At 44.2% G+C, this 27,358-nt stretch overlaps 1 protein-coding gene across 10 annotated transcripts in view; it reads right to left on the bottom strand.

Annotated features, from left to right (window-relative positions):
* Positions 1–27,358, bottom strand: part of ESRRG (estrogen related receptor gamma) — a 604,250-nt gene that overhangs the window by 440,634 nt on the left and 136,258 nt on the right. The window lies entirely within an intron of this gene.

Genomic DNA, 27,358 nt, shown 5'->3' on the forward strand with positions numbered 1-27,358 from the left:
GTCAGTGTTCCTAACCTCTGAGCCATCTTTCCAGCCCACTTGGCTTATTCTTATATCCCAGTTGTCTTTCACCAGGGAACTCACTTCCTAGGTAAGGGAGTATAGAAGGGCCTGTGGAGGCTGCTGCTGGCCAGCTGCCTCTCTCAGGTTTCAAGTCTTAAAGCTCAGCAAGCTTTGTTACAGCCCGGGACCACCTGCCTAGGGATGGTATCACTCACAATCCACTAGGCTCTAGTCCCTCACCAATATGTCCACCGACCAATCTAAACAATTCCTTTCTCCAGTGACTCTAGGCTGTGTCAAGAGGCTTTGTCAAAACTAATGAGGACATGTGTGAGTCAAACATCTTCAAATTAAAAGCCATTGGCTGGAATTTGAAATATCCCCCATAGGTTCACATCTGTGAACTAGTCCCCAGCTGGTGGCACTATTTTGGAAGATTTTAAGGGGAGGGAAACTTGCTGGAGGATATGAGTCACAGGAGACCAGTTTGAAGGTGTACACTGTGGCCCCATTTTCAGTCAGCTCTCTGCTTCCTGAGTACAGACGCACCATGGCCAGCTGCCCCATGCTGGGCGCCATGCTTCCTGCTCCATGGTAGAGTGTACCTGACAACCTCAAAGAAAACCCTCCTTTAGGGTAATTCTTGTAGGCTACTTGGTCACAGCAATGGGGAAAGTGATGAATATATGCACCTGAGCATTCACACAAATAAAGATCCTGTTGAGTGTAGTAATAATAAAACGGGCAATGTATCCTTTATAGGTGCCCGCTACATATTAATCCTCACAAAACACCCCTAAGGGATATTCTTACTTTGCAGATTAGGGTGAAGTGATGGACATTTAAGTTAAATCCTCTTTGCTCGTCTCTCCTACCGTCAGGGTTTTAGCTTTATTGTGTCTTATCAGTTTGGGATGTGTGTAAACTTAAATTAGAACTAGAAGATTTAAGAAGTATGTAGTTCATAGAAAAGAAAACATTCTAGGGCCTTGCACTGCTTCTATAAGATCACTATAATGCCTACACGTGGATGGTAGGTTTTGTTTGTGCCATAGGAGGAGGAAATACACCCCACATAAGTTCTGTATGCAATGTAGGAATCCAAGGCACTTTCCTGTACTAGTTCCTGGTGTAAGCCAGGCTTACTGCCCAAGCACAAAGCTTCTGCTAGGCAGCCAGACTCATACACAGCCCCACTCCTCTGAGGTGTAAATACCACCTTTAATATGCAAAACTATTCTCTGATTTCCTTAGTAGTTTTGTCACACAAATGCCTTCTTAAAATATTCTGGTTTTTATTGCTGCAAGATAGCACTCTGCAGTTAAGGTGGCTAATCTCGCTTGTCAGCTTGACTATATCTGTAATCAATGAGGGATTTTCTTGATTAGATCATCTGAGTTGGGAAAAACCACCCTAAATCCAGGCCATGCCTCCTGGTGGCAGCCACATAAAAGGACATGGAAGAAAAAAGCTTTTGGTTTCTGCCTGCCTGCCCTCACCTGGCTGCCAAGTTCATCTACCCTGCTGCTGAAGGGCTCCATCGCTTGTATTAGAACCTATTTCTTTGTGATTCCAATATGGACCAAAAACCAGCAGTTCTCTAGAAATTTCAGGACTCCAGCCCCAGACTGGGACTGCTGAAGCATCCAATCTAGTGTGCTGAACAACTATCGTATTCTTGGCCTTTCCATGGGGAGGCAGCATTGTTGGACTACTTGGACCACAGGCTATAAGCCACACTAATAAATCCCCTTTAAATACATACATACATAATACATACATACATATATACATACACACACACACACATACACACACACACACACACACACACACACACACACACACAGTCAGTCAGTTCTGTTCCTTTACACAACCCTAGGACAGCTGTCTGAGCTCCTCTCTGGTTATTGCTTTCTCACTAGACTGCACACCTTTGAGTCACTGGTCGCCATCATCACGAATGCCACAGCTCCCCTGCATGTCTCTGTGTGAATACATTGCATTTATTTGTTCATCTTCCTGCTGCCACGACACACACAAATATATCAGAAAGCTATTGTTTCACAGAATGTTATTTCTCCGATGAGAGGGTAATGGACAGAGAGCATCACAGAGTGTTCTAACATAGGGACCATACTAGACAGAAACTCTATACCCACAGATGAAAACCCCACAGCTGTGAGGAAGAGGTGGGCTCCTCAAGAAATGCCTCCTAGACATTTGACATGAGTCATCTTAGAGAATCTCCTCCCAGCTCTCCACACAACAGCAAATCAAAGCATCTTAGAAGCCACAAAGAGCAAACTTCCAGATCCTGCAGACAATACTAATGAATATTTGTCTGACTGTCCAATCATCAAAAGAGTATTATTCTCACAATAACTAAAAAGCAAGCCATGAAGGAAAAGACTGAAAATTCAATCTAAGTAAAAGGAAAAAGTCATCAAAGGACACAATACAGAAAAAGGAAGAAGCCATATGCGCTTAGAAAATATGTAGCACATTTGTTATCTCCTGTGGGGAATTTGTTTTTAAAGTAGGGTCTTGACTTTCCCCAGCTGCTTACACGGGGGTTTCCTCAACCATCCTGTTTGTTTAGTTCTTTACACAAGCGCTAAAGGAGAAGCTAACACACTTGGGCTTTTATTTTAGGCTGCTCTTTGTCGAAGCCCATGCAAAATTTTACCTTGCTTCAAAGAAAAGCAACTGACCATAGATGGCATTGTTGTAGCATACATCTTGTTCTCAATTACCTGTATGACAACAAAGACTGATACTAGTAAAACTTCATTTAAGTTTTTTAATTCCGTTGAATGAGAAGGTCATTGACACTTCAGTAATTGCTATTGAAAACCATTTGGCTAAAAGAGAAAATACACACACACACACATACACACACACACACACACACACACACACACACACCCCAAATTATGGCATAATATTTACTACAGATTACTCACTTTAAAAGAATTACCTAGTAGGCTTCTCATGATAAGATCACTATTGAAATTATTTTTCCTAGAAAAAAAATTTGATGATTATTCCTAAACAATAGCTGGATAATTTATATACTCCAGACAAAATTCTTCCCCTTATTACAACCCTGAACAGAAAGCCTAAGTTTTAAAGCTTTGTTCTAACTCTCAGACAAAGCCTAGATAGACTTTCCCAGAGTTTTGATGTAAAACACCCTTGACAGGCCCCTACATCTCATTGGCGATGCTGCTTGAGAAGGTTCTGGGGCCTTTGGGGAAGGAGAGTCGGCCAGAGCGAGGGGCCTCCAAGAAGAGGATTTGGAGTGTTCTATCCCAGCCTGTGTCTGGTTCCCTTGATTGGTACCATATGAGAAGCCACTTCTGGGACCTGTCATCACTACTGAACAAGCTTGTGTGCCACATTGTCTGTACCCACTGCCAAAATCAACCCTCACTCCCTGAAGATGTCTCTGTCTTGGATTTAGTCACAGTGACACAAAAGTAATGAACACGAGGCGGATGAGGCAGCTCCTTTGGTAGAGTTCTTATCTAGTGCACGTGAAGCCCTGAGTTCTATGGCTAACACACGTAGCTCTGGCGTGGTGGTGCATGCTTGTGACTCAGCTCCTGACAAGTGCAGGGAAGAGAATCAGAAACTCAAGGTTTTCCCTCAGCTACAGGGTGAATTTAAAGCCAGCCTGAGTTACTTAATATTGTGCCAAAAAGAAAGGGAGGAATGGAGGGAGGGAGGGAGGAAGGGAAGGAAGTAGGAAGGGAGGGAGGGAAGAAAAAAGCCACTAATAATATACAAGTAATACAATGAAAAAGGGGACATGGAGAAACAGCTGTTTTTCTTCAAACAGGCAGCATGCTAGTAGCTGGGAACCTCAGGGGCAGGGGAGGCTGTTGAGTATCACTTTGGACTGGTCACCTGACTGTTTCTCCCCATCTGGGAACATTGGGATTCTTCAAGCTTCTGTCATTTCTTCTCTATCTTCATTCCAAGAGAGTGGGGTTTAGTAGAGCTAAGTGCCCAAAATGCCCTTATCTGTGAACGTTTAAAGATGCCATTTGACAGCATGGCATAGAAAGGACTGCTAACAAACATCTGAGACCACAGGTTTAGCCAGTAAAGTCCTGCATTGCTGCCTCACTCTGCAGAAAGCAGGTTCCCACAAGCAATGAAGGTTTTTGGTGCTAGATTCTAAAAGATGCTGTTAGTCTAACAAATCTTGTCACTGAAAAAGCAAAGCAGAGAAACAGCAGCAGGCATAGGAACCACAATGTAAGGAATCCTCAAAATAGAATTGTTTTGAAGCATTCTGAAAAGCTGTCCTGTTCCAGGGCTACTTTGCCAGTATCACCTGTGGAAGGATGAGAGCAGGAGAACAGTGGCTTCTGACGTTGCAGCTCACACACCCAAACATCTGGGTTTAAGACCTACCTGTGCCATGTGGGAGCCACCAGGCCCTGAGCACTTTCCATAATTGCTCACGGCTGTATTGTGAAAGGAAAGAAAATAAAATTCAACTCACTCACTTTCTGGAACACCTAACCAGGTGCTGCTCTTAAAACACTTTGCACACTGTAAGGCACAGGGTACATGTGGTTTGTCTATATAGAGGACAATTGGGCTTTTCAAATGGCAGTGAAAGCAACTTGCACTAGGCAGCAGGAAGTGTCCAGAAAGTAGTGTGGATGACAAGAGAGGTGACAGAGTTGCCTTCGGAGGCTGTAAACCATCATTGCTTTAGAGAATTAATCTTGCCTGAATGGAAGGGAGGGGAGGATGGGAGCAGCTTTGCCCCTCAGAACTGGGCTCAGGGCAGGTGGGGCTGGCTCACTAACACTCGCTTGTGCCATCTTTCTTGGGGTCTCCAAGGACTTGAAAACATCAAGTACCCCCCACTAGATAGCACTAGTTCTCTCCATCTTGTAAAACTTGAACTTGTTTCTCTCCCTTCATTATCTCCAAATAAAGTTTTTAAAACAGGCCTCTGACCTATAAAAGCCTTTTGATCACATCGTGGTAGATAGGAACTATGCAGGCTGCCTGTAGAGACGCTTGGAGGAGGGGAGCTGGAACTGTGCTCACTGGCCCCCACAGGGCGTGTGTAGAAGGTTTTCTCTGTGCAGGGCTCTGCAGTGCATGCTGGGAGAACACAGTCTCAGCCTCAGAGAATCTGTTCCATGGGAAGGAAGGGAATTATTCAAAACTGTATTATAAAAGTAAGTGATCTGGAAGTGCTCGAAGGATTCGCAGGAGACAGGACAGCCAGGCAAGGCTATCAGAGGATGGGAGTGTGAGAGTGCTCTTTTAAAGAGGAAGACATAATAACTAGACAAAGCAAGTCTTGGTGATTCTAAGTAGATACTACCACAGGCACGTGCATCCAGACCCCCATGCTAAAAGAAGGATCCAAGAGAAGGCAACGGGGCAGCCTTATTGGGCAGAAGGCACCAGGGAGAGATAAGCTATGAGACATGGAGAGAGGTCAGACAAGACCTCTTGACCCTATGTAGGGCTTTGGTCTTTGTCTTCTGGAACTATGTGAGATCTCCACGATAATACAGGCAAAGAGCAAAGAAACCATGGAACCGACCTGAGAATCACACTTGCAAAGATGAAGGATGCCTTACCTGGAAAGACCCATCAAAGCACTTTGCCTTCTGAAGCCATTCGTTTTCTTCCAATCTCACCACCACCGCCACCACCGCCACCACCACCGCCACCACCACCGCCACCGCCACCACCACCACCACCCGCAAAGTGTGTGTCTAGCGTGCTCATGTCTGTCTGTACCCAATGGGCAACTCTGCTGAGATGCTCACAAGCAATGAGGAGTTTAGACAATGCCAGCACAGAGTGGAGAGTGCACTTGCTAAACAGAGGACAGGTGCAGAGAAGGGAGGGCAGTGACTGACACTTAGTATAACCCTATGTTCACTTGACCCAAGAGGCAGGCCTGGAAGGACCAGCTCTTCATGCTGGTCCAGATAATGGCTGTCTATATTAAAAATGTCTCTACTTCTGGTAGCTCTGTATTTATAAGAGGAGAAAAGAAGGGGAAAAATCTCTGGCAGGAAAGTAATAATAAAATGTATGATGCACAGAGGTGGTGGGAAGATATAATGTTATTTTACATATTTGATATAAAGCCTAAATTAAGCCATAGAAAAGAGGCCGTGAATCTTCACAGCCTCATTATCACGCCTTCCTAAACCTCAAATACAGAAAAATACATTTCATAAACAAAGACCCAATAGGATTTTAATAGTACAATAAATTTCAGAGACATTTGCACTAATCACATTTCATTACTTTTTATTTTTTTCTAAGAAATTCCATTTGATGGAGAGTCAGATTTTGAAAGAAGGTACAAAATATCTTTGGGGAGTTAGTTTTTGATTAACCACGGAAATGTGAGGCAAATGCATTGTTTACATGTCAAGCACTATGTAACTTAAAATACACTTGCTGGCTGGTGTCTCCCTCAACCATAGCATCTCTGTGTCAAGGGTTAATCTCCTAAAATCCCCCCTCAAACAGCTTTTCTCTAAACAATGCAAATGACTTGAAATTCAGACCTCAACTTGAGCTGTCAACCCCAAGGTGTTCTGTGACCCTGGCTGCTTTCCAGCGGACTCATGTTTTTCAATCCCTGTAGAAGAACTTCAAACTCAAAATTTCCCGTTTTTCATTACTCCCTTGGTTGGAGACATTCCAGTTTGAATGTCATTACCAGGATCGCCTCACACTCAGAGACACACTCGCCTAACAGGACTACCATACCAGGACAACAAGGTGTCTTAACCTGGACTCCATGCCTCAGCCAACAGGCCTACAGCTGTTCAGGATATGCAGCTTCTACAGGACTAGGAGGCAGGCTTTTCATGTGTTATATCCCACTTCTAAATCCTCTGTCTACTGCTTAACGTTTCATAAGCCTTCCTATGGCCTGAACCCATCCTCTCAGTGACTGATTGCTCAGTCAGATGCACTCCTGGTCCTGATGGGAACTGCTCTTCTGCAAGTGTGTAGGTGTGCACGCAGCACTCTGGGATGCCGGCAGGTGCTAGGATGGTGCTTGATGTGCAGCTGTGCGCTAAGGTTTCACTCCAGTCTGAGTTCTACCTCCTTCCGGGCCACTTGTCTCCAAGTTCACTGTACTAATAAAGTTCCTGAAGACCCTGTTACAATATAGATTCGATCAGTCCGGGGTGGAGACCAGAAGTCTGCAATTCCCAGGAGCTCCAGAAAATGCGGACACTGTAGTGTGTAGCCCCACGCTTGAAGTAATGGAGTGATGACATGGGTTATATTTGCCAAGGAAAGAATTGGCCGAAGGACAAAGTTCTGACAAAGGTTTATTGCATCCACTCATTGTGCCCCCGAGAGTAGGCCAGGCTTCTCACACACCACAGCTCTGGTTCTCTGAGGGGCTGTGTCTTGCTGACATACTTTCCCTTCACCCTCAAGTCCTACTTCACCTCCTGGAGTCATCTTTAACGGCAGAAGCTGGCCATGGAACGGAAGCCCTACCAGGCACATGCTCACCTATGAGATGGACAGAGCACTGTCCTGTCGGATTCTTCTCCTGCACTTTTTCTTCCCCCCACATCATTCACCTCCAGAGTAGAGGGAACGCCAGTGTGCTTCTGCTGAGAGTAAAGCTAGACCCAACCTTTTCTTTAAAATCGCCTGTTGTAAAGACCACCGCACTGCTGAGCACCTACACAGACAGCCATCAGTTGCCAAACCAATCGACTGCACACAGCGTGGTTGCTTTTATAAGCACCAACACTGTGTATTCTAAAGCGAGAAGGATAAACTCGCAGCCTGTAAGCTCACTGACCAATTCCTTTCTGTTTGGCCCTCCTCGTGTTTCAGGCCACAGACCTCAGCACTCCTGCGTGCCTACCTGTCTCAGCTAGACACCACGACTTTTCCTAAGCACGATCCTTTGTCTCAGCCTGACCACTGTTCCTTTAATCTAAAATTCTCTAACGATATAGAATGTGGCGTGTCTTCATATGCTCACGTACCATCTGTTGACCTACTTTGGTGGTGTCTGTTTGGATCTTTTGTACATTTTTTTAATTGGATTATTGGTTAAGTTTTTTGGTAAAAAAAAATCCTTCATTGGATACATTGCTTGCAAATCTTTTCTCGCAGTATGTGAGCTGTCTTCCCATTTTCTTTTGCAGGACAGTGTCCTTCATGAAGCAATTTTAAAATTTTATTGATGCTATAGCATACGTCCCTCATTTTCTAATTGTAATTTTGGTGTCACTCCCCCCACCCCAAATTCTTTGCTACAGTAGATGCAAATGTCATCGCCTCTCCTGATGCCTTCCAGAGCTTTTGTACTTGTGCCGCTTATGTTTAGTTGTATGAACCATATTTGTGAAGAATATAATATTTGGGTAGGATCTGCTTACTGCACGTGCACGCCTGCTGTCCCGGCCTCATTCAGGAACTCTTGGTTCTCTTTTATATTACCTGTGCTTCTCTTTTCTGGAGATCCATTGACATCGTACTGTGGTTCTGGCTCTCCACGCCCTTTGTCATCCTTCAGATCCATCCACTCCCAGCATTGCCATGACTACTGTGCACTTCTAGTGAAGGCCACTGTCAGTCCTCCAGCTCTGCTCTTCCTCAGTATTGCATCAGCTATCCTAAGTCATCTGCGACTCTATGTGCATCTAAGCATTGGCATGTCAATACCACAGAGTAGCTTTCTAAGATTTTGACAGGTGATGCAGTGAGTCTGTGGACGGGGCCTGGCAGAACTGACGTCCCATTGATAAGGAGCATGTCTACTCATCAATCTGGAATAGTGATCTGTTTGTTTAGTTCTTTGATTTCTTTCGTGAGTTGTGCAGTTTTGCTCACAAATGTCTTGCCGATCTTTTGTTAGATTTATGCCTATGCATTCTACCTTGGGGCATGCTGATATGAAGGTCTTACTTTCCATGCCTTATCTGGCAGGGTTCTTTTCTCTGTTTCCACACTTCCCTCACCTAGACCAGCTCCTACCTGACCTCCCAGTGTCATTCATCCTGTTACCTTGTGTGAGAAGGTCAGTCATTCATTCACACGTTCCTTCATTTCCTGTCTACTGAGTGCCGGTTGTTACTCTATGGTAGAGACTATCACTAATACTGTCATAGACGTTGTATTTAAATGGTGAGGGAGCCAGTAAATATTAAAGGACATTTGTCCCATCAGTGGCCTGGATGTGAAGACTCTCAGTAAGCAACTGGATGGATAAGGGCTGAGAACCTCCTCCTGGTATCTAGGCTACTCTGTTTTGGGCCTGGCTTTCCCCTCCATCAAATGGGGTGGAGGCATACAGAGATAAATCGCTTTTATTTTCTCCTGACTGCAACAATTGATCTAATCCAACAATGAGTTCACCTTCAGCTCCTAATAAATACCTAATTGATTGACTGGCTGGTTTTCAGGTGCCTCATTTTTAACTATTAGGCCTTTCATAGAAATCTGCAAACAGGGTTTTACGTCTGAGGTGTGGCATTTCTGTCAGAACCCACATGTGTGCATGGCCTGGAGTCTGAAGGGAAGCCAAGGCACAAAGAAAGATCGTCACTTCTCCTCATACAGTCTCGCAGAGTTTGACTGTTCCAGCCTTTTAGCCTTCACTGGAGTTAGAATCAATGGACTCCCTGTTTGTGATTATCTCCCTATATTTTTTGGGTATTTATCAATAGGTTTTTTTTTAATGCCAAGAACTACTGGGAGACCTGCTAGAAGAGCCGTCCAAGTTTTACTACCAACTGGAAAAATCCACAAACAAAAACGAAGATGAGAAAAAAATGCATCACTAAAAATCTAATGTGCAGTTGGCTAAATGATAAACCAATTTGAATTAGTGGGTACTAATTGAAAAACTGCATGACAAAGTATTTTCCCATTAAGGCAGGAATTTGCTGAAGGCATTTTCAATTATTTATCATGCTTCAGTAAAAAGCTTCATACATCCCAACAACATCGTGTCGGTTTCAACTTCGCCTACTGATCGAATTTTTAGCACAATGGCTACCTAGCCCGGTGACTTTAAAAATGACATGCCAACGACCTTGACAACGCTCTCCTCTTTTATGAGGGTTTCTTCCCTCCTCCCTAGCCCTCATACCTAACTGCACAGATGCTTAACCCGAGAATCTAATTATTATCTGAGAGTGTTAATATTTTAACCGTATCCTGGCTTATCTGAATCGAGAGACTCCGGAGTTCACTCTGCTTTAGGAGGCAAGTGGAATACTTAGAAGTTGTGGCCATGCAGAAGGACATTTCAGATGAAGGACTATCTCCCTTTGAAGTGCACAAATATTTGAATGTCCTTTTTCAATTGCTTGGATAAGTTGCCCTCCTCAAAATCGGGGCAGAGGTGACTGCTGGGAGCCAAAATTGTGGATTCCAACCCTACAGGGAAGGGAATATGCCTGGAACATAATACCCTGTTGGTGCTCAATAAATGTTTATTAATGAGCCCTGTTTTTTGACCCAGGCACAGAGAATAAATCTAAGGAAGGAAGATTATGCAAATAGACAGAAAGGTCACCCAGCCCTACATGGGGGTGTGGCCCGGGGTGGGGGCAGAACCAAGTCATTCAGGTGACAGGACATCCTCCAGGGTGTACAGCAGTGACCCTGGCAACCCTCGTCCCAACAGTTATCTATTCCGTTATGAAATCATGTAGAACATTTCAGTCAGTGGCTGAGGAGTGTCTGCGGGTGGGGGAGGGGCGCTGTTCTTCTCTTACGCCAGTTTACAGAGATTCATGGGCCAGAAAAGTTGATGGAGAAGAGACAGGGAAGGAAGAACCAAAGTCTGACCTGGCAGGACCATTAGTAAATACTGTTCCCACATTATGTAACGGTGGGATGGAAAGTGGGCATGAAGCCAGGTCTAAATAAAGTGTATGTACAGTCAGCAGCCGGTTGTGAAAGTTCCATGTGAGATGGAATCACAAGCCTTGCTACGTCATGTCACCCAAACTGATGCCATCAGGCAAAGGGCCCCCATGCAAAGGCTACCAAATGAAATTCACTCTCTCTCTCTCTTTCATCCCAAACAAAAAAGCCAGGAAACAGTTACCAGATACCCCCTGAGCGGCATATGTCCTCCCACCCTCTATTCCCATTTCTGGAGTAAGGAATGTTCATGTGAGCTAGTACCAGTCATTAGCCACTTAAAATTATTGTTTTTAATCTAGTAAGTAAAACCGAAATTTGCGATGATTTGTCTTAATAAAATATTTATGATACTTCAGGAAGGGAGCTAAACAACTCTCATCTGAGAAAGAACAATGAAGCACCATGGAATTGATCTCTGCTAAGCAGGACACACACCTCAAAACACATATAGACATAAGAGACAGACATAGCTATTGTGAAGGGACATTTCACAGATGCTGTCCCCTTTTAATTGAAATCTTATCTGGGGTGAAAAACCACCTCTGTACCTTCTGCCACACTAATCTTCCCTAGCCTGGAGGCCCACAGCTTGTGAATTATTAAACAATCATATTTGTAGCTGCAAATTGATTTCTGAGAGAATCCATATTGATTGAGATATTTAAGACTAATGATTTTGAGGTTAAGGTGTTTCGATGTTATTACGTGTGATGAACTAAATGGGTAGAGTTGTGTGTGTGTGTGTGTGTGTGTGTGTGTGTGTGTGTGTGTGTGTGTGTGTGTATTCTTTTCCATAAATAGATTTTGCCAGTCTCTTTGGCCACGAATCCACCCACCAGGTCAAGAGGTGAGACAATCTTTCTAAATATGCCAAAGAACACAATGCACTAATTCACTGCCAGGTGTTGCCCTCATTCATAGAAGGGTAGTAACTGGGATATCGAGGTGACCCATTAGCAACTGGGGTTTGAAGTCACGGCAGGAACCGTTAGTTGCATTAACTATTCTTGCTTTATTCTAGAAATTTAGAGTGTCCTCAAGCCACAAACAATCACCCCAGTTGCAAGATGAAAGTGAAGTGACTCAAACTGGGTGGAATAAACCCTAGTCACCAAGACAAGCACACGCCAAGGGCAAAGGTGAACGGACCTCACTGAAGGTCAGCAGCTCCATCTTCACATGCACTCACGTGACAGGAATACCCAACAACAGTATCAGAGATGCTTCATTCTGACTCAGCTCCTCAGAGGACCGAGATGCTGCGACGGCACAAGCTATAACCCCAACATTGACCCAGGAGGATTGCTATAAGATGCTAAGAATGCAGGAAACCTGAGTTCCAAGGCCTGAACTTCCATTGACTGTATAAGCTCGCTGAGAGTACCAAACAGCACCAGGCCTCTTCCACATAGTATGAAAAAAAAATGAGATATAATCCCTACTGCATATATTCCCTTAGAACAAGGCAAATAAAGGCTCTTTAATCTTTAGGGCACAGGATAGGTATAATTTTTTTTCTGGTGCTTTAATTGATGTTTTGATGTTTGTTAAGTTGATACTAAAGTATGTGTGCATACCTGTGCATGTGTACATGCGTGTGGAAGTGTGCATGCACATGTGAATGCAAGCATAGACTAGGGGGGAAACAGCAGATGCCTTCCTCAATCACTTTCCACTTTATCTTTGAGATGGGGAGTCTCTTGCTCAACCTGGAGATCAGCAGGTCAGCTAGACTAGGTGGCCTTTGAGTCCCAAGTATCCCCCTGCTGCTCAGTGCCCAGTGCTGACATCGCAGTGTAGGCCAGGCTTTTTCATACAAGTGTGGCTGACTCAGCTTGGGTCTGATCCACTGGCCCAGCTCCTTGTCTAAGGGGGTGTAAACTGTAGGCTGAGTCTCGGATTCAAGATTCTCTTCTTATGTCACTTCAAAACCATCACCAAGCCTGTTGACACAACTTCCTGAGTACACCCAGAATCCAGCCACTTCTCTCGGCTGTGTTTACCCCTGCGGCCCAAGCCATTCCCTCCTCCTGGCTGGAAAAGGCAGCCGCCTCCTCACGCTGTTCCTTCTCCTGCTCCAGCCCTTCTTCAATCTATTCTCCAACAGCTGCCAGAGTGATCCTTCAGAAACATACAACCACGTGGACTCCTCCTCCTCCTCCTTCTTCTTCTTCTTTCTTTCTCTCTCTCTCTCTCTCTCTCTGAAATCCTGTCAATGGTTTGAGCTCAGAGTGAAAAGCAAAGCCATGACACTGGCCTAATGACCTACATGCCCTGTGCCTCCTCCTCAGACATCAGCCCCCGCTGCTGTCTCCTCACGAAATATCACTTCAATGCCATTGCCGACCTCTGTTCCCATTACCTGGAGCCCCCGACAAAACAAAACACGGGACTTCCTTGAGTCATATACAAGTAGGGCCACTCCTCACTATGATCTTATGTAAAACTATAATTCAAACCACTTCATCCCTCTGTCTGTCTGTCTGTCTGTGTCTGTCATCTGTCTTCTCCTTTTTTTCTTTTTTGCTCCACCAAGACATACAGCTCATTACTCTTTTTGACTCATTGTCAGAAGTAAAAGCAAGCCAAGTGTAGCCAAGGCTTCCATGTCTGTGCCCAGAGCCCGGAGCAGAGCTGGGTCAATGACTATATGCTAGAGAGTAAGAGGACGGGCAACTGGATTCTAAGCCGAGCCTGCCCGGTAATGCCAGTCTTGCTTTTAAGGGGTGGTATGCCCATGCCTATCATGACAGCCCATTGCTGAGTCATCCCAGTCTAGACATATGTCACGGCCAATCAGCCACACACCCCGCTGTAACTCCAGAGCTCAAAAACAACGGACTCCAGCAGCCAGGTGTGACTGCATGCACCTGTGATACCAGCTGTGAAGGAGAGAAAGCAGCACCTCTGGAGCTCAATAGCAAGCCATTCCAGCCAGTGAGTGAACTCCAGGCTCAGTGAGAGACATTGTCTCAAAACTAAGGTATTTGAACTCACAAAAGCCCTGGTTCTTGGCACAAACCTGCCCAAGATCACGTTAGTCCCCGCCCATTGTGGCATGGAGGGGCTCACAGGGCCCAGCTGTAGCTTAAAAGCTGCAGGCAGTTGGTGGCTACCGGGTAAAGGAAAGTTAGTTTCTTCAGTAGTGAGGCCCATATAGGTTGTCCATGGTCTAATGAACGGTACCCTAGCTATGTACATATAGGCACCACTAATTAGACTCAGTGGGCTATGATAAAAAGAGGAATAAGGGAAAGAGGAAGAGGGGGAGGAAGAGGAAAAGGAAGTGGGGGAAAAGAGGAAGAAGAGATACTAGAAGAAGAGGAAGATAATGAAGATGACATGAAGTTAGGAGGTGAGGTAGAGGAAGGATTTCCAGGAACGGTGTGAGGAGAGATGTAGATAATGTAAGTATATTGTACTCATGTATGAAATTAACAGAGGAAATAAAAATGCAAATACTCATCATAATAGAAGAACACTCAACTCAACCTATGGCCTCTTCACTGCCCTGCATGGTTGTGTGTGCTCACAGGCATCACCAAACACACCAAAACAATTTCAAGTGCAAGGTAGATGACCATAGCTCTAACTATCACAGTTAGCAAAACTACTCATTTAAAGAACAAAGGTGGTTAACTTTCAACTACTAACTTCTCAGGAGAAACCAGCAAGCTAACAGACAGGAGCCTCTAAAGCCACTGACAGCACAATTACATGGGCCTGAGTATTGTGGGTTTTTTCTTCCAAAGTAGGAGAATAAGCAGAAATAAAACCGTCTCCCCCTAACTTCAACAGAGAGTCCTAAGATTTGTAGCCATAAACCATCTATACATCCATCTCCAGTGTTCTCTGGGTGAGAAATAAAAAGCCTGGTTTATAATTTTTTAAACAGAAAAAAAAAAGCTGCAGCCCTTTAAAACTTCTCAGTTGGAAAGGGCTATTTTTGGTCAATGATCTATTTTTATTTCTGCTCTGCTGTTTCTTGAGGAGTCCAATGACAAGGACCTGTCCTTCAAAGTTTTCGTCTGTGGGCACAGAATTAGCATTTTCAATGACTTTCCCTGGATGCACTACACAGGTCTTCCTCCTCCCATCCCCCTTGCAGTTTGTCTCCATTTCACCCCCCACAGAAGGATAGTGGGGCAGTTTCTGGGTTAACCTTCCTATTTTCTTCCAGAATTTTTTCTCAGGAGGCTTAAAAGAATTTACAAATATTTCTTAAAGGAACTTCACAAGGGATTTAAGTCTATGTTCAATGTCTGCTTCAACCATTGTCACTGCTTTAGTTAGCAACCTCTATGGCATCCTTAATAACCCCCACATATATATATATATATGTATGTATATATGTTTACATATATATATTTATATACTTTACTCATATTGATCTTTCAGCAAAGCCAGTTAATGTTATTATCTTGGCTAGAGGGCTCCAAGCAGCTGTCCTCACCAACGTTTTTAATAAACACAAACATTGACTAGGAACCCAGAGAGGAGGTCGGATTGCTTTACCACCCTGGCTGATGCTAATGCAACCACCTGATCCTATCAAGGGCAATTTCTAGAACAGAAAAGACCAAAAGGAGGAAGATCCACGTAGCTGCTAGTCAAGCTAATCTTCAAAGGAAGAAAGCCAGGGCGCGCTGGGAGCCGGTGCAGGGGCTGGGCTCAGGTCAGGATGCCATGGGTTCTTTCACCGTGATGCAGTGGCTTTGCCAATTGGTCAGGTGATCTTGAAGGCCCTTTCCTCTATTCTGGCCCTAGTCTCCATGAAGTCAGAGACAAATGGCTCTCAAGCACTTTGGGAATGCACGGGGCTCATTACAGAGGCACGCATAGGATTCTGGATGTTATCTGCTTCAACTCAGAACTTGATAGATCCCACTGCTCTCCTTCTAAGCCATAAGAGGAAAAGCTAGAGACAGATAGATCTGGAATCTAATCTATTTGATTGCAAAGAGCCATCCTTAATCGGGCAGGCGAGGAAGCAGGCGACGAGCGGAGAGAGAGGACTGAGGTCTTAGGCCACGGGGGTTTGTAGTTCAGCTGCTTCCTTCCCTATCCCCATAGGAGTCTTCACAGATACAATATTAAGGAAAGTAATTTATGATTTCTTTTTCAAAATATATTAGTCCTGTTCTTTCCCCCAAATATCAGAATCAAATTATCCTTTTTTAAAAAATGTGCACATGTGTATGGATAACTGTTCCTGTGTATGTGCGGGTGCATATAGACAGAGACCAGAGGAAGCTTTTAGTGCCCTTCTCTGTCACTCCCCACTGCATTGCCTTGAGACCAGATCTCTCATTTGATCTGTCCCCACACACTCACAGTGCTGGGATTAAATGTGTATGCACAGCTATATCATATCTGTGATTAGAAGCATTAGAAAAGAAAATGCATTTACTTATTTCTTTACTGGGAAAGGGGAGCACCTAGGGGCCAGTGCAAACACTGGAGGTCAGAGAGCAACTTTGAGAAGCTGGTTCTCTCTTTCCACCACAGGAGTTCTGGGGATGAAATTCAGTTGGGCAGGCTTAGTGGCAAGCATCTTTATCCAGTGCGCCATCCTGCGTAGCTTTTCACACAGATTCTGGGGACCTGAACTCAGATCCTCATGCCTTGCAGCAACTACTCTCACCTACCCAGCCATCTCCCCGGTCTTGAATTAATCTATGACAAACATTTAGAAGGGAGTGGCTTCCCATGATGGATGTGCACGCTTTCTAAATGTCGGCTAGCCTCACACACCCCTGTGGGCCAGAGCGTATGTATAGTCTTATATTCAGTACCTACAAGAAATCCCCAAAGCAAATTCCCCAGCAAAAAGTGAAGTTAACAGAATCACTGCTAAAGTGCTTTACAAATGTCATGGAATTAAAAAAAAATTAAGTCACTGAAGCCATACAATATGAAAACTACTACTTACTTCAGTTGCTCTACGTAAGAATAACCCAGTACCTCAGAAAAGAAAATGCCCCTCAGTGAGTGTAGGAAAGTGGTCTCTGCCCTTCCCACCTCTGCTTTAGTCTCCTTAGTTCTGAATGAAACATGAAAGCTGAGGAAAATCAAATGCAGGAGCTCTGCTCTAAAATGACACAAAGGTGAGGGGCTCTCTCACTCAGGAAATGACTCAGTTTCCCTTCACTTCCGCTCAGCAGCTGTAACCCTCACGATGAGTGTCTCCGTATGTCTGTCATTTACCAGGCAACACTATGGACAGCATTAACCCTAAACACTTTTTCATCATGGCCACACTGTGAAAAAGAAAAGAAAAAGACAGCTCTTATTTCAGAAAGATGGCCAGGGAAGCAGTCGTAGCAACTTCTTTTTGTAGGAACTGAACTGCCAACTAGACCCATTTTTATTGCCTTTTAATAATGAGGTGTGTGTTTGGTTTGGCGCATCAACATGGACTTCACACAAACAATTCTGCTTCCTTTCTTAGAGCTTACACAAGGAAAGAGAGAGCAGGCTTAGAAAAAGCAAGTGCTGGAGGGGAAAATACATGCTATTTGAGCTTTTAAATTTTTTCTTATCTCAATTATTCTGATAATCAGCCCTCCAGAGCCTATGCAGCCACAAGCGGGCCCGGAGCCATTCGGCTCTTACTCGCGGTAGCACCATTTACGGTCACACCTAGGAAAGTGACCCAACCTCTCTTTCTCTTACTATGGTGTGAGTGCGTGCGAGTATGTGTGAGCCATTGGCTGGACACCTGACTCTTCTCTGGGCATCATTTAATGTGTAATCTCCATAGTCTAGAGGTCCAGTGGGCAGGAATAAGTAACAAACCAGATAAAGCTGAAACTGAGACAGAAAGGAGACTGACTCCCATACCGACACCGCCTTCTGACAGCGCTAAGGCTCAGAGTCTCAAGTAGGATTGGCCAAAGGAGCTGCCCCTGAGCTGTATGCCCCAGGCACTTTATCTTCTCCCCTTTTGTTTCTGTGTTTGCTGGCAGGGAGGTGTTGCAGAGACCTGCTCCAGGTGGCCTCCTTCTTCAGGCACTGACCATTTTGTTTTGTTTTTGAGAAAGTCTCTGGCTGGGACTTTGGAGCCTGTCTATTGGCCAGCAGGTCTGGCCTCTGAGCCCAGCGATCTCCCTGTGTCTGCCTCCTCAGCGTGGGGATTGCGAGGTTAATCCACACCACATCCAGTTTTAGATGTGAGTTCTACGGTGGCAATTAGATTCAACGCTCCCCTGCAGCAAGCACTTTGCCAACTGAGTGGCATCCGGCCCATCGACTTAACCTTTTTTATTTATTTATTTTGCAACTATAATTTAGTTAAAACTTTTCTCTCTTCCCTCCAAATACTATCATATACCCCTCCATGTTCACTTTCCCTGGCTAATTGTCATTGCATGCCTACATGTATTTGTATACACAAACCTACCCACGTTTAAAAACAAAGTTGCTTTAGGACACAGCCATATTAATTCACTTCCACACGGCCTAGGGTTGTATTTGTGTGACAAGAGCAAAACCGAGCAGATCTGCCACAGGAGTTGTATGCCCAGAGAAACCAGAAATATTTACAATCCCTCCTTTCTAGAGCCAGCTTGTCGGGCCCAGCACCAACATGTACAGATGAGGCCAGAAGCCGTAGAAGAGCACAGGTTGTCTATTTTCTAAAAAGATTTATTTGCTTTTCTTTCCTGTGTGTGTGTGTGTGTGTGTGTGTGTGTGTGTGTGTGTGTGTGTGTTTGCCTGCATGTGTTAATATATGCCACGTGTACACTACGGTGCCCCACAGGGTCCAGAATAGGGTTACCGACATTTATGAACCACCGTGTGGGTTCTGGGAATTTAACTTGGGTCCTCTCGAAGAAAATCCAGTGCTCTTAACAACTGAGCCATCTCTCCAGCCCCCTATAGATTATTTTTGTTTGTTTGTTTGTTTGTTTTGTTTTGTTTTGTTTTGTTTTTATCCAGGGAATAACCTGCAATCTGGACAAATAGACTAAACCTGAACTTTTGAGAATCAAAGGGACTCTCCAGGATGTTATGGGCTCAGTTATGCTGATGAAAATCCAAGGTCTGGCTTCCAATCTCTCCACAATTCTAGCCCTGAGTGTGCTAGCACCCAGTGCTGTGTGCTGAGCTGCTGGATGCCAGCCTCCCCAGTGACTAAGCATTCTGTGTGCATGCCCTAAAGCACAGGCTTTGTGGTTCTGTCAGGTACCCATGTGTTCACTTGTGGAAGCCATAGGCTATTTTGCCTTCTTAGAGGAGGTAGCCAAGAGCTCCTCGCTCTGTAGTCCTCCCGTCTCTAGGCTCCTCTTTAAGAGGGCTAGCCTCTCCAGGGTAGCCCTGGCTGCACAAGTAGAGAGAGACACCTAGCAGCTATCAGTGCTTCATTGAACTGCCAGCTATTTTTAAAGAATTTCTAAAGCCTTCACGACTCCATAGCCCTGAATGCGCTATCTGACATAGATGCCTCTCAGCCAGCTCTTTCAGACATCATGATTGCTGAACCCAAGGCCTCTCCCATGCAGTTTTCCTTTCCTCCCCTTCTGCCCAATTTCAAGCCTCAGTTTCCAGTCCCAAAGCCCGTCTCTCATAAAATGCTTACTGTTGGTCTACTAAACCCAACTGCCTTTAGCCCAGCAGTGAATGCATGGGGCGCTAGTCCAGTACATACGGTCTATGCTAAGCAGTGGTCACAGAGAGACAGCTGTGGCTAGTAACGTTCGCCAGCTATGCCCTCAGCCTGCTGTTGATGCTTGGCCAAACACGATCCTTTGCTGAAGTTTGAGCTCTGTGCATCCGTCGTCTGCGTCTATATAGCACTAGCCAGTGCACCCCAGAAATTCCCACATATTCCAGAACTGACAAGCCCTCTGTGTTCTCTCTGCACCCATTCCATTTTCATACTCCCTGTCCTGGTAATTGACATTATCCCTGCTTTCCTTTTCGAAGTAGAAACCTGTTCTCTGGTTTTCCCAGCTCCACTTTCTTCCTATCTAAAGAGTAGTAAGCCTTGCCCACACCCTCAGGGCTGTGCTATTGTTAACCAGACCTCACACTTCAAAGGCATTGACCAATCCGTGCCTCCATAACTTCATCCAAGACATTGTACCAGTCCTGAGTGTGGACTGCTTCTTTCCCCGTCCAACCCACTCCAAAGGCTGTACTCCCTCCTGAAGCTCTCCATGGCCCATCCCTTCCCAGTGTTTACATTACTTTAGATAATTCTCACAGCATACGTTATATTATCTGTCACACCCGTTTGTTAACTAAATATGCCGACCTCTCTTGTCTCCCTTCAACTATCTTCCATTTGATGCTCCAGTGACACAGAACCAACAGCTTGTAATGCTAGAAGTTTCTAGGACGTTCTAGTTCCCTCCTTTTCTACTTTTCTTCTCTCATCATCCTGTCATGTCCATTCTGGTCAGTCCACTGTCTCAGCTACATGCACACTGTCCTGACTGTGCTGCATACTGAGGATGTACTAAGACCAGATATTTGTCATTCAGGGTTTGTGTGGCAGTACATATGAAAGCTATCTCCAGAAAAGGGGTGATTTTCTTTTAAGTTTCCCCCCCTGAACCTAGCACATCTTTCTAATACTCAACAATAAGACCAAGAGGGGATTTTGTGTCCGCATGCCTTATCTCTACACTAAACACATAGTGCTCAGCGAAAGACATGTTGACAGGAGCCTAGCCTCAACTCCTCAAATAACCTGTTCTCTAGCTCCATTGCATCTCTCAAAAGCTGTAAGTCAACAAAGGGCAGGTGGTCAACCACACCAGCTTTGCACTCAGTTTAATATTTGACTTCACTCTTCTTGATCTAGGTGACTTGGATCAGGCTGCTTCTGTGCAGTGGGCCTACCAATGGTATCCCCCAAGTGATGTCCCAAGGAGCCAGTAATATGGACAAATAACTCGAAATAGTCAAAATAGCACTAGCATAAAACAACCCCTCAGCTGACACTATCATCCATGATTTTATATATGATACTGTACCATTGTATATGAGGACCCGAGAATTAACATTAACAATATAAATTAATGCCATCATTCAAAATATCACTTATTGTACAATTCTCTCCTCATCTATGATTTTCTATTGTGTTGAAAGTACACACACACACACACACACACACACACACACACACACACACACACACACTTTTCCAACCAACGCTTGTTTATCTGAGGATAAGAGTTGAAGAAGAGAGGACTGGTGGTTATGGATGTTAAATAAACAATTTTTTCTTACAACAAACCTCTGCACCCTGTTCTCACCATGTCAGGGCCTGTGATGACTTAGTGTCTCCCAAGCATGACCAAGCGATTAGCGGGGCTGTGTCCATGCGTCTCGACAGTAATGGGAGCTCTCTTTCCATTTGCCATGTATTGAGGGCTGAGCGCTTCGCTGCCTCGTGCATTTTCAGCTTGATGAATTCATTATTCCCTGCATTTTCTCCTCCCTCTTTTAGAAAAAAAATCTTTCCTCAAAATACCAGGATCGTTCTCCCCCCCCCCCTCTAAAAATGGGTGATTTTTTAACTGCAAATTTTTTGGCATCACATCCTTTACAGCTCAGCTGCACCCAATGGCACCCTAAGAAAAAGAAGAAAACAAAACACAGACTTCACGGTGCCAAGCCGTGGTGTTGTCTTCCATTCGACATAAGTACACAGGAATAATCTGGGAATTTTATGAGAAGGAAAAAATTATCATTATAGTTGCTAATACATCCTTAGATCTGTAAGAAGCACGCTGAGAGTTGTGTGTGCCGGAGCAGGAAGGACACGCAGACCAGAGCAGCAGAAGTCTGAGTTCTCGCACTCTGCCTCTTCCCCTGCACTGCATCCTTCAGAACCCCTGCTCCACAGGGCATGGGGGCCTGTCCAGACCCTACACGCGCACAGGCAGAGCCAACTTCTGCAGCCTCCACTCTGCGGTTTCCAGAGAAAGGGGAAAGAGAAAATTATTCTCGTGGAATAGAAAGGTGAGTAAGAGCTTAACGTAAAGCGAACCGGGTACCCGACTGAGTTTTCATCATGACTTTCTGGCTCTCGGGAGCTAGGGACTTGGAGCAGGAGACACTACAGCAGGCCAGCGGCAAGCTCTCCGACTATCTCTCAATCAAAACGTAAGGTTGATGAGCAATAAGGACCTGGCCTGTATAGAAGATGACATCACCTACAAAAGTGTAGGTCACAATAACCAACAATGTTATGTTTGTACGGATGGTTCTATAAACAATTAGAATTAGTGTTTAAGACTTTACCAGGAGTCTGATCATCTGAGTCTGAAGTCTGATTGTCAGGGTGGCAGGAAGAGGTTACTTAACCCTTTAAGCCTAGGATGTCTTGTCTTTCCCTGGCAGCAATGCCACTTACCTGACACACAAAACAGTGCCTAACGGATCTGGCGACTATGCTGACCATAAATTACACTATTGTTGGAATTAATATCATGTGTGGTAGCACTGATTTTCTTTTCCTTTTTGGTCATTTTCTGATATTTATTTCATTTCTTTTTCAAAAACAGGCATTAAAGTCACTTCTGGATTAAGAGTTTTATTGATAAGTCTGTATTTTACTTAAATATGAATATAAGAGTCTGATTTTCTTGATATACAAAAATATACATATATAAATAAAATGAATCTGCTTCCCCCCAAGTGAATGATAGAACTGACTGAAGTTTTTGCAATGTGCACCAATACATAATAAACATTGGGTTTTTTCCCCCTATTAGATGATATCAAAAGGGCCCTGGCTGCTAGGTGGGTTTCCTGTATAAAGCAAACACTTATCACGCAAAGGTAAGAGAGTCCCAAATGGATCCTCTCCTCCATATGGTAAAATAACCCCACATCCTGCCATCCTTGTCAGAGGTACAACCTTGCTGTGGGCATAGATGACACGTCAGAGCTAAATATAGGGTCAGCATGGGGCTGGAGAGGGGCGCAGGGGTGATAAGGGGAAAGGTAGGTGGAGGCCGGCATGCTATAAATAACCAAAGAACAGGACTGCACTTAGAGGCTCCCGTGTAGAGGACACAGTAGACTCTCGGGCTTTGTTTCAAAAACAAAAGAAGCCAAAGCCACATCCCCCTCTCTGGGAACCCTGGCAAGAACTGAGTCTTCTGTATATTTTTCTTCTGAAGAACTAAGAGGCTGGATTATTTTAAAATCTTCCCATCCCCAGACTGCTTCCGTGTTTGCTGAGGGAACGGCCTGCCACGCTCGCTAGCGTGACTTCCATGCGAATGGGCACCCCAACACTGAAGTTTGATTTGGCAAAGTCTCAACAAGTGGGGTAAATCCTTCCCTCACAAGCGTTTGTTTCTCTGACATGTCCAAATTGGAAGCTTCTTGCAATGTTTTGGCAGAAACAAGCATTTGTTTTGAGAATGAAACGGGGTAAACGTAATGATTCCTATAATGGGAAAGTGCTATTGAGAGAGAATTTTGAAGAAGATTCTCCTCCGTGTGGTAACACTGGCCCAGGTGTCTATAAAAGAAAGTCTGTTAAGCAAAACATCTCTGGGGGGTATCTCATCTAGACTTAAGCTGTAGAGAAGACCTGATACTGAGCCCACAGGAGAACCATTTGCATAACCCAGGCCACTCACAGGTAACTGATATGCATTCTTGTCCAATTGAATGGGGTCTGTATGCATATGGATTTGTAGAGTCCCAAGAGACACTGGGTACATAAAGCAGTGAATGAGTCCCATTAATACATGTTGGTAGCTTTTTCATCTGTGACATCAATGACATTTTTTACATGCCTAATTCTGAATATTCTTTATTAAACAATAAACTCAAGAATAATTCCATACGAATCACTAGTGTGTGTAACTGTTATTTCTCATTATTGCCACGGCTTCTATCCAGGTGAAAGAGACTCTCACTTCAGAGTCGCAACGGAGTCTGCCAGCGTGGAAACCCCTGCACAGCAGATTAGCAGATTCAAATCCCCAAACTGCATTGTACAAAAGTTGATCTGTTGGTGATGAGGCTAAAGTCCACGGTAAGGCTCAACTTCAAAAGATATTGCCATATGCCAGGGGCAGGCAGAGCAGGCAGCCTCTGATATTTACCAGGGTCCTTAGAATGTTAGGATATTTTATATGAACGGCTTCCTAAATCTTCTAGATTTTCCCAATGAAAAAGGCAAAAATATAAATGGGGGGGGGCGCACTGGTTAACCAACAAATGTACCTCCCCTGCAATGACCCTCCACATATTTGAAAAGGTTGGTGAATAAAACTCAGAGAAATAGGAGGGACATGTTACATATAGAGCAGGTTACACGAAGACACCTTCTTTAACTATTCAAGGTAAAGTTGTTCCTCTGATGACAAAGTCCCTGCTGGGGACTTCATATCTCCCTACTGTAGACCAATTTCCCCATGGCTCCCTCTCTTATATACATGGTGGGGGTATTATTTCGCAATAAGGAGCCTTTCCATAGAGCTTAATGGGATAATATTCAACTATTCTGTACTGTAGAAAGCACAGCAGCCAAGCCTTGCTCTGAAGCCATTTGACGGGTATTGTTCATCAACTGCCATGGTCTTATCGTTCACAAGGATACAGAGGGCAGCTGGTGACAAGGCCCTCAGAGGACACAGGTGCTCAAATCATTGAGCTGATCCAGGAGAACGAAGTTGGATAAGGAAGAGCATCTAAATATGATATCATCTACCACACACAAGGAATGGGGGATGAAGGGCTAGGCAAGACGCGATCAGTGCACACCAGCATTGAGAAGAGGAACTCTCATTTCCCAGGTGAGGTGTCACACAGGTAAAGCTGAGTGTTAGCTCCAGAGACAGTGCTGTAGGCAAAGGCAAGCTGGCTTGAAAACTAAAGTCTCTAACAGTCAAGCCTCCGCACTATAGGACCCCCTCCACAGTCTACAGATGATTGTGAGAACCCCTCTACGGTCTACAGATGGTTGTGAGAACCCCTCTACAGTCTACAGATGGTTGTGAGAACCCCTCCACAGTCTACAGATGGTTGTGAGAACCCCTCTACGGTCTACAGATGGTTGTGAGAACCCCTCTACAGTCTACAGATGGTTGTGAGAACCCCTCTACAGTCTACAGATGGTTGTGAGAACCCCTCCACAGTCTACAGATGGCTGTGAGAACCCCTCTACAGCCTACAGATGGTTGTGAGAACCCCTCTACGGTCTACAGATGGTTGTGAGAACCCCTCTACAGTCTACAGATGGTTGTGAGAACCCCTCCACAGTCTACAGATGGCTGTGAGAACCCCTCTACAGTCTACAGATGGTTGTGAGAACCCCTCCACAGTCTACAGATGACTGTGAGAACCCCTCTACAGCCTACAGATGGTTGTGAGAACCCCTCTACGGTCTACAGATGGTTGTGAGAACCCCTCTACAGTCTACAGATGGTTGTGAGAACCCCTCTACGGTCTACAGATGGTTGTGAGAACCCCTTTACAGCCTACAGATGGTTGTGAGAACCCATCTACGGTCTACAGATGGTTGCATATCTTGTTAGCATTTCCTACAGCAACACCTTTATAACTACAGTTGATTTCTGAATTCTCCTCCATATTTCCCCTGGCTTAGATGACCTAGATGGGACAATAAGCATTTTTAGAATTTACCTGAAGGAAAATTGTGTTGTTGACATGGATCATAAGCACCTCCACGTAGAACAAAGTATTGTTTATGGTTCCCATGGACCCATATTAATCCGTAGGATTATTTCTCTCTCTTCAATAGCTCCCCACAAAAGTCAAAAAATCACAGGACCAGAGAAGAAGTAGAGGTCCACAGTAAAGCTTGGGAGACTGAATATTGAATATACATCATCATGAAAATAAAATAAAATTATTTTTTCATGTGTAAGCTACAAGATGAGAAGTTTGGTAGAGTTTTCTAAAAATGTTGACAATAATTTCAAAAATGTATATAACACTTCCAGTAGTAAGTAGTGTAGCTAAAGAAGCCTTTTAAAACTAGCAATAGTGTTTTTTTTTTTAAATCCAATCAACATAGTATAAGAGAGACTAAATTATATTTCTGTTCTTCATAGAAAATGGGATTACAAAATCATGGCTGGTGTATGAAGAGGCAATCAAAGAGTATGTAACAGAAAAGAGAAATATTTTAAGGAAGACTATCAGACAGCTAATTAAAATTTTGTTTTTCTAGCTTTTTAAGTGTGATATTTGTAAGCTTTGTTAAATTAAAATTTTTGTTGTGATTTTCTTCCCTATTCTGAACAAATACATTTACTTGTATGCCTAATTTTACAGCTTTAATTTTATATTTTACCTCTCAGGGAGCGAAGGAGAGAGAGCATGGATCTTTGCACTACACAGTTTAGGAAACTGGGCTGCACAAAGACCTGTGATTTGCCAGGGAGAGAAACATCATGGCTGATGACTCCTCCTCCTTCCTCCTGTGCTTGGAAATGCCTTTCTAATACTGAACATGAACTTAAGGTCTGACTCATCTCTCCAGTACTGATGGTGACCATTGTCATCCTAGTTAATACTGAGGGTTTCCATTAAGCCTCCTACCTAGACCCTGAAGTGGACTCTGGACCAAAGATGGGGGTTCCCATCTCCTACCCAGTGCCCTATGGGCTTGAGTCTGGGAATGTTAACACTCCCTTGATAGAGATGGGGTTTTCAGTTCCCATTTCCTTCTATTCCAGAGCAGGAATAGGCCTGCTCTGCAGCTTTAGTTCACTCTATGTCTCCTGCGATGGTCTGTCTGCATATCTGTAAAAATGTGCCAAGGAATCCATCCCCTACTTTAGCCATATGCAATGGATGAATGAAGAGCCATGGGATAGTCCATCTCTTTCCGTGTCTTTTTTGGCAGGGTCACTCTGACCTTTCAGAAATTCTCAGTAGGATACCATTATCCAGAGACAACCTACGAATGCCTTCCACTTGGTGGTATTCCTCTTCTACTGCCATCACCTCTCTGTATGTAACTTGGCCTAGAATCTTTGTCTTGGGGTCTGTTTCTATGGGAACTCAACCAAGTGCTGTGAGAGTCAAGCCTCAACACACACACACACACACACACACACACACACACACAGAGAGAGAGAGAGAGAGAGAGAGAGAGAGAGAGAGAGAGAGAGAATGAGAGAGAGAGAGAGAGAATGAGAGAGAGAGAGAGAGAGAAGACAAAGAAGTGTGGAATTACTGTTTCTTGGATTTATGCCTACCAGCTTTCCTGTTTTCTAGTTTCTTTGAATAGATGATTTGAAATGAAAGCCATTATTGGGACTTATGTCCTGTGTGCTCACTCTAAAGAATTTTTGGACTGTGAATGTCTGTCTTTCATCTTATTCTGATTCTAAACATGATCTCTTATATTAATCAGTTTCTTTATTATTAATTTTTTAAAGAAATATTTATTTTTAATTATGTAGGTGTATCTGTGTGTGTGTG

The sequence above is a fragment of the Acomys minous genome, assembly GCF_964271855.1.
Source record: "Acomys minous genome assembly, chromosome: 1".
NCBI lineage: Eukaryota > Metazoa > Chordata > Mammalia > Rodentia > Muridae > Acomys > Acomys minous.